General features: G+C 39.9%; 2 non-coding genes across 2 annotated transcripts; both read left to right on the top strand.

Annotated features, from left to right (window-relative positions):
- The first annotated feature begins 326 nt into the window (after positions 1 to 326).
- On the top strand, positions 327 to 401 carry TRNAD-GUC (transfer RNA aspartic acid (anticodon GUC)). The gene has a single exon. It is a non-coding gene; the product is annotated as a tRNA-Asp (tRNA).
- Positions 402 to 3,298: 2,897 nt separating this feature from the next.
- LOC132643100 (small nucleolar RNA R71) lies at positions 3,299 to 3,404 on the top strand. Its single transcript, XR_009583545.1, has one exon. It is a non-coding gene; the product is annotated as a small nucleolar RNA R71 (small nucleolar RNA).
- The last annotated feature ends 4,046 nt before the right edge of the window (positions 3,405 to 7,450 follow it).

Raw genomic sequence — 7,450 nt, 5'->3', positions numbered from 1 at the left:
CAGTTCGAATGGTAGGGACCAGTCAGGAGCAACAATAATAGGAGTAGTAGTGAGACGCACTTTTAACTCCTCAAACGCCTTGTGGCACTTCTCATCAAACACAAATTTAGCCTTTTTTTCAAGAAGCTTGCACAAAGGATTGACAACTTTAGAGAAATCTTTGATGAAGCGCCTGTAGAACCCAGCATGCCCCAAGAAACTTCGGACACCTTTTACTGAGATAGGTGGAGGAAGTTTGGAGATCACATCAATTTTTGCTTGATCGACCTCGATTCCCATTTCAGAGATTTTGTGACCGAGGACGATTCCTTCCTTCACCATAAAATGGCATTGTAGTATAGTGGTAAGTATTCCCGCCTGTCACGCGGGTGACCCGGGTTCGATCCCCGGCAACGGCGCCAAAATTTGATACGCTCAAATTACACCTATTAATGGCATTTCTCCCAGTTCAGCACCAGATTAGTCTCTTCACACCTTTTTAGCACTCGACCCAGATGGCCAAGACAATCATCAAATGAGTCACCCACCACGGAAAAATCATCCATGAACACCTCAAAGAAATCCTCCACCATGTCGGAGAAGATTGACATCATGCACCTCTGAAAGGTCGCTGGTGCATTACACAAACCAAAAGGCATCCGGCTGAATGCAAATGTCCCATAAGGACAAGTGAACGTGGTCTTCTCCTGATCTTCCAGAGCAATGTTGATCTGATTGTAACCCGAGTAACCATCAAGGAAACAATAATAAGAACGCCCTGCTAGTCTATCCAACATCTGATCAATGAAGGGCATAGGGAAATGGTCCTTGCTCGTGGCTGTGTTGAGCTTGCGATAATCCATGCAAACTCTCCAACCGGTGACAGTTCTGGTCGGGATCAACTCATGTAGCATTAGGTACAACAGTGATGCCGCCCTTCTTAGGAACACATTGGACCGGGCTCACCCATTTACTATCAGCGATCGGGAAAACCACGCCTGCATCTAGCCATTTGATGATTTCTTTATCGACGACCTCTTGCATATTCTCATTTAGTCGCCTCTGATGCTCTACACTTGGTTTGCTGCCCTCATCCAACTGAATTTTGTGCTCACAGATCCCAGATGGGATACCTCGAATATCTGCTATGGTCCAACCAATAGCACGCCTATACTCCCTCAATACCTCCAAAAGCTGCACAATCTGCTCCTCAGTCAATGAAGCTGAAACAATCACCGGTAATGTGCCGTCGGGACCAAGGAACTCATATTTCAGGTGTGACGGGAGCTGCTTAAGCTCCAACTTAGGTGGCTCAATGATTGAAGGCTTTGCTGGAGGAGTTGTTCTATTTTCCAGATCAAGACTCAGCTTCTTTGGGTGGTATGTGTATGAGCCCAACCCAACAAGTGAGTTAACTGTCTCCTCATAGCCTTTCATGTCTTCAGCATCGAAATTCATCAGAATGCCAGCCAAAGCCTCACCCAAGCTCTCTTCTTCCATTTTGAACTCCACTGCATCATCAACTACATCAAATGAATCAATTACTGAAATGCTCTCATAAGCACTTGGTAACTTCATCCCTTTGCTAGCCTGAAAAGTCACTTCTTCATTGTTGACTCGAAACTTGATTTCATTTTTCTCAGAATCCATCAGAGCCCTCCCTGTAGCAAGGAAAGGCCTCCCCAGAATGATAGGAATGTCTCGATCAACAGCACAGCCAAGAATCACAAAGTCAGCGGGCAACAAAAACTCACCAACCCACACAATCACATCATCAACCACCCCAACAGGTCTTTTGATAGACCTATCAGCCATCTGCAACCTCATCGTAGTCGGCCTTGGCATTCCCAAACCTGACTGCTTATATATAGCAAGGGGCATCAAATTTATACTCGCCCCATTATCACACAAAGCACGAGCAAAGTCATGGTACCCAATAGAACAAGGAATGGTGAACGCCCTAGGATCTCCCTTTTTCTGAACAGTTGTGGTTGAGATAATAGAACTCACAATGTGAGTCAAACTCACGGTTTCATGTTGAACCGTCTTCTTCTTGGTCAGCAACTCCTTCAGATACTTTGCAAAACCGGGCATCTCCTTGACAGCTTCCAAGAAGGGAAAAATTAGAGATAACTGCTTCAGCTGATCATAAAATTTCTCAAACTTAGCATCTTCATTCTTCTTTACCAACCTCTGAGGAAAAGGAGGTTTAGATTTGAAGAGCTGTGTCAAAGGGCGAAGAGCCCCTTTTACAGCCTGCTTGCTAGTGTCATCAGCTTCTCTTACTATCTCTGGAATATCAGCAACCTTCTTGTCAGCAAGGATCTCATCAGCAATAATAGGTGCGTTAGACTGCACCTCATTCTCATCATCTATCGGCTCAAGATCAATCACCTCTTCAGCAGCTCCCTGTATTGTTTTACCACTTCTAGTGGTAATGGCAAACACATTGTTTAAACCGCCTCCCCCATTCTTCGGATTTGGGATGGTGTCACTTGGAAGTCCTCCCTTTTTCGAAAGGTGCTGCTCTTTAGAAATATCCCTCATTTGCGACTCAAGCTTCTGAATAGCCGCTGTATGAGAGCTCACTGTTTCTGTCAACCCGGATAAAGTCCTCTCAGACTTTGATTGATTGGCCAGAATCTTCTCAAGAATTGCTTCAACTTTCGAACTACCCTGCTCTGATGCTTGCCCTTTTGGTGGTATATAAGGATTGGAACTCTTGCTCCCAAAATTGTTGTTGTTGTTGTAGCTCCCTTGGTTCGCACCACCATAGTTATTGTTGTAGTTCCCAGAGTTGTTGTAAGCACCTTGACCTTGCTGAGGTCTCCATTGATTCTGATTCTGATTCTGATTCTGATAGCCACCTTGGTAATTCTGTCGCTGATAACCCCCTTGAGAGTTATTAACATAGTTAGCATCTTCAACCTGCATAGGTGGCCCTTCAAGGAACTGACCATCTGGAGCATGGTACATCCCTTTTGGCAAAACTGCATCTTCCTCACAAACATTTACCTTCTTGATTTGAGACTCATCAAACTTCTTCGTCAGCAAGGAGATATTTGTTGCAAGTTCTGCCAATGTTTGCTGGGTATCCTGATTCTCCTTCACTATATTCTGGAGCATAGCACTACCATATGGTACCACATCAGCATTGTTCGAGTGCCAAGCCTGATTATGAGTTGTCAGCTTGTTGAGTATTATGGTCACTCGTCGGAAGGTCTTGTTTATAAAACACCCATCAACCGCATTGTTGGCCACTGACTGTGTCACTGGATCTAACCCTCGGTAGAACTTCTCTATCAATATATTTTCCGGAAAACCATGATTTGGGATCTTCTGTAGATATTCTTTGAACCTCTCCCAGGCTTCATATAGTTGTTCCCCCGGTCGCTGCTTGAATTCATATATCTTGTCTCAAATCTCAGCCTTCTTACTAGGGGGATACCACTTTTTAAGAAACACAGTAACCATCTCTGCCCATGAAGTAATTGAATTTCGGGGCAGCTTCTCGAACCATGTTCTAGCCTCTCCAGCTAAGGAATACTTGAATAGCCTCAACCGAATAGCATCTTGTGGAACATTTTTCTGGACGTGATTAGCACACACATCCACAAAACTTTGCAAATGACGTTGAGGGTCATTCTCGGTAGAGTTCCAAAAGTACCCCTCAAGTTTCAGCAGCTGATAAAGAGATGAGTCAATTTTCACAGTAGCCGCTCCAACTCGAGGTTGAACAATGGCAGATGCATAGTCATCCTCTTGAACCAGTTCAGCAAAAATATTCTCTTCATCAGATTCATCCGTTTGATTATTCAACCGATTCACCTGATTACCCGCATGCTGATTCTGCTGATTTTGATTCATAATCACCTGGTTTACACAGAGTAGCAAACAAGGTGTGATGGAATAAGCAAAAGACTTTAATCAAAGCAAACACTATTTAGTAATTTCAAAACCGTATTCCCCGGCAACGGCGCCAAAATTTGATACGCTCAAATTACACCTATTAATGGCATAACGCGGACGTTGTCAAATATAGTAACCCAACGAGGTTGGGGTCGAATCCCACAGGGAATATGGTGTGAAAAGGGTACTAAAATCGTAGATGCTAAGTTCTAGGTCTAATGGCTTAATCCGATAAGTTGTGTAAAAGTTGGTTTTTCTATGACTAGTTGCTAAATTATTGCTTTGGTGAATACTTATGGTAAAAGAAACTAAGGTTGTGTCCCCGTTAGATAGAGTGTATGATCATGGGTATTGATCTTGATATACTTGTAATGGATCATTATATGAATGCATTTAATCTCTATGTGAATCTCTACTATTTCTCAATAAATAAAGATTATATCTTTCTATGATTTTCCCAAATATAAGAAAGTGATTATGAAGAACGATTAATCGTGCCAAGTAAATTCCTCTTATTCCTAAGTGAATTTATTAAACAAAGTTTAAAGCTTTGAGTTCTTGTTAATTATTCTTACCAACCCTAATTATTTTTCCAAATAAATTTAGGGTTTATGGCTTTAATCAATGTTTGCAACCATTAATTATGAATGAAGAATGAAGAATAACTAAACCCTAATACTCCATTATTTGTATATCAATTACAACCCAATCACAAAACACCCATCATTAGGTTCACAACCCTAGTAAGGGAATTTAGTAACTCATGACGAAGAACAAGGAATAAGAAATTGAAGAATTCATAAGTGCTTACTTTGGAATGAAAAAAGGAATTGAGAATACTTGAATTGATGTTTGAATCTTCAAAAACTAGAGAGAATTTTATGTTCTAAGTCAAGAGACAAAAATATATTGAATGATGAATATTAAAACCCTACAATGACTATTTATAGGTTTTGAAATTACATAAGTTACAGATTTTGCACTTCAGTCCCGTCATGATGAAATACGGACCGTAAAGATGGTTTACGCCCTCGTCGTCTTCTCAGCTGTGTGGAACTCAACCTTCCAAAATACGGACCGTAAAGTGGTTTACGGTCCGTAAACTTCGTGGTCGTCTTTCACTTCGCTAATCTCAGACTTTCTACCAGACGCTTGAATGCTAAATACGTGATGGAATACGGACCGTAAACTGGAATACGGTCTGTAAACCTAGCTCGTAAACCACCATCTTCTCAGTTTGACTTTCTGGTTCTGTTATCCTTAAACACGACCATGGAATACGGCCCGTATTGTAGAATACGGTCCGTAAACTTCAATTTACGACCATGATCTGCACTTCAACTGTGATTTTGCCAAATCTGTTCCTTCACCTGAAAAACACTAACAAACACGTAAAATCACATTGACTTGCTTAACAACAAGTAAAACTTATAGCCGAAAAGTATCGATTGTGGCGTAAAAATCACGCCACATCAGACGTGGAAGTGGAAGTAGATTTATATTATAGAAAAATAAAATGGTGGAAGGGGATGTGGATTCATATGAACATTGTGGACGTGGAAGTAAAAGTAGATTGATATCGTGGAAACGAATGTGGATTCATATGAACATTGTGGACATGGACGTGGAAGTGGATTCATTTTAAAGTTTGTGAGAGTGGAGGTGGATTTATTTTTCTTGCACCGTGGAAAGTGGATTTATTTTTTGAAAGTGGACGTGGATTTATTTTTTGTACCGTATAATACGGATGTGGATGTGGATTTATTTTTGCATCGTATAATACGGACGTGGAAATAGATGCGGATTTATTTTGGTACCATATAATACGGACGTGGAAGTTGATTTATTTTTTGTACCGTATAATACGGACGTGGAAGTAGATGTGGATTTACATTTTTGTACCGTGAAATGCGGACGTGGATTTATATTTTTGTACTGTGAAAGTGGACGTGGATTTATCTTTCTGCACTGTGGAAGTGGATATGGATTTACATTTTGGTACCGTGGAAATGGACGTGGATTTATATTTCAGTTCAGGCACCCACCTTATAATGCGGGTATTTCAAATTTTCAATTCAGGCACCCACCTTATAATGCGGGTATTTCAAATTTCGATTCAGGCGCCCACCTTATAATGCGGGTATTTCAAATTTTGATTCAGGCCCCCACCTTATAATGCGGGTATTTCAAATTTTGATTCAGGCCCCCACCTTATAATGCGGGTATTTCAAATTTCAATTTAGGCACCCACCTTATAATGCGGGTATTTCAAATTTCAATTCGGGCACCCACCTTATAATGCGGGTATTTCAAATTTCAATTCAGGCACCCACCTTATAATGCGGGTATTCCAAATTCCAATTCGGAAGTGGATGTTGATTTATATTATGTACAGTGAAAGTGGATACAGATTTATATTTCCGTAAAATAAAGCGGATGTGGATTTAGCTCTCGTCAAGGTGGATATCAATGTCGACTTAATTCCTCTTCAAGTGGAAACCATAAATTTAATTCATCTCCAAAGTATATTGTGGATTTCAACTTTCGAAACAGGGGTTACAAGTGTAAACTTCTCCAACCCTGTCTTATTTACACATATATTTCTTTATTGCTAACAATTGTTTTTAGCTGGTGGCTTTGAACAATATCAAAGTTGGCATCACACATCAAATCGTGGAACTATTTCTTCAGCAGCGAACTGGGGCAATTTGTCGGGAAGGATAATCAGACTTCCCGACACGGGTCAAAGATCTACCTCGAACACTCGTCTCTAGTCACAAGTATTCTCTTGCATTCCAGCAATTCAATTTTCAGAATTCTCAAGTTTCTATCATAATACCCCGTGTCATCATAATTCAACACTGGGACAGTATTTTGCAAGATTCACGCCAATCGGGGTTCAGGTGTCATACTTATCCCAGAACTACACTCGACCTGATTCTCGTGCAACCCGAGATATGTAGGCAACTCAGAGGCCGGAGTTCGGTCATAATCCTCTCAAGTTTCCTTTAGCCGGGACAAAATAGGCTACTGAGTCAACGTCTTTGCCTGACAACTCTTTTCATCATTACCGGGCAAAGAGGGACAAGTTGTTGACACCCAATTTTGTCCCGCCTCTCCTCCGAAATACCTATTTATGCTTCTAATATTTTTGAAAAAATTAAAAACATATATATTTATATTTTACTATAATTATTAGCCTTTTATCAATACCGGTGTTTCATTATTCTATTACAGTTACTAGCCATCATCATCATCATCATTTATTATTATTATTATTATTATTATTATTATTATTATTACTATTATTATTATTATTATTATTATTACTATTATTATTATAATAATAATTATTATTATTATTATTATAATTCACAATTTTTATCATTTCGGCATTTTACCAGCTTACGCATACACATCGCATTTATCTTTGCATAATTAAATAATAGTGTTTATTTACTGTGGATTTTCGAAATATTATTGCACGGCTATTACAACGCCATTTTTTATCTGAGCACTAATAATTGCATATTTTATATTAAGTAATATTTTAACACAAGTT

This window comes from Lycium barbarum, chromosome 5, assembly GCF_019175385.1.
Source record: "Lycium barbarum isolate Lr01 chromosome 5, ASM1917538v2, whole genome shotgun sequence".
NCBI classification, from domain to species: domain Eukaryota; kingdom Viridiplantae; phylum Streptophyta; class Magnoliopsida; order Solanales; family Solanaceae; genus Lycium; species Lycium barbarum.
The sequence above is the reverse complement of the archived record's forward strand: the minus strand, read 5'-3'. Positions and strand labels throughout refer to the sequence as shown.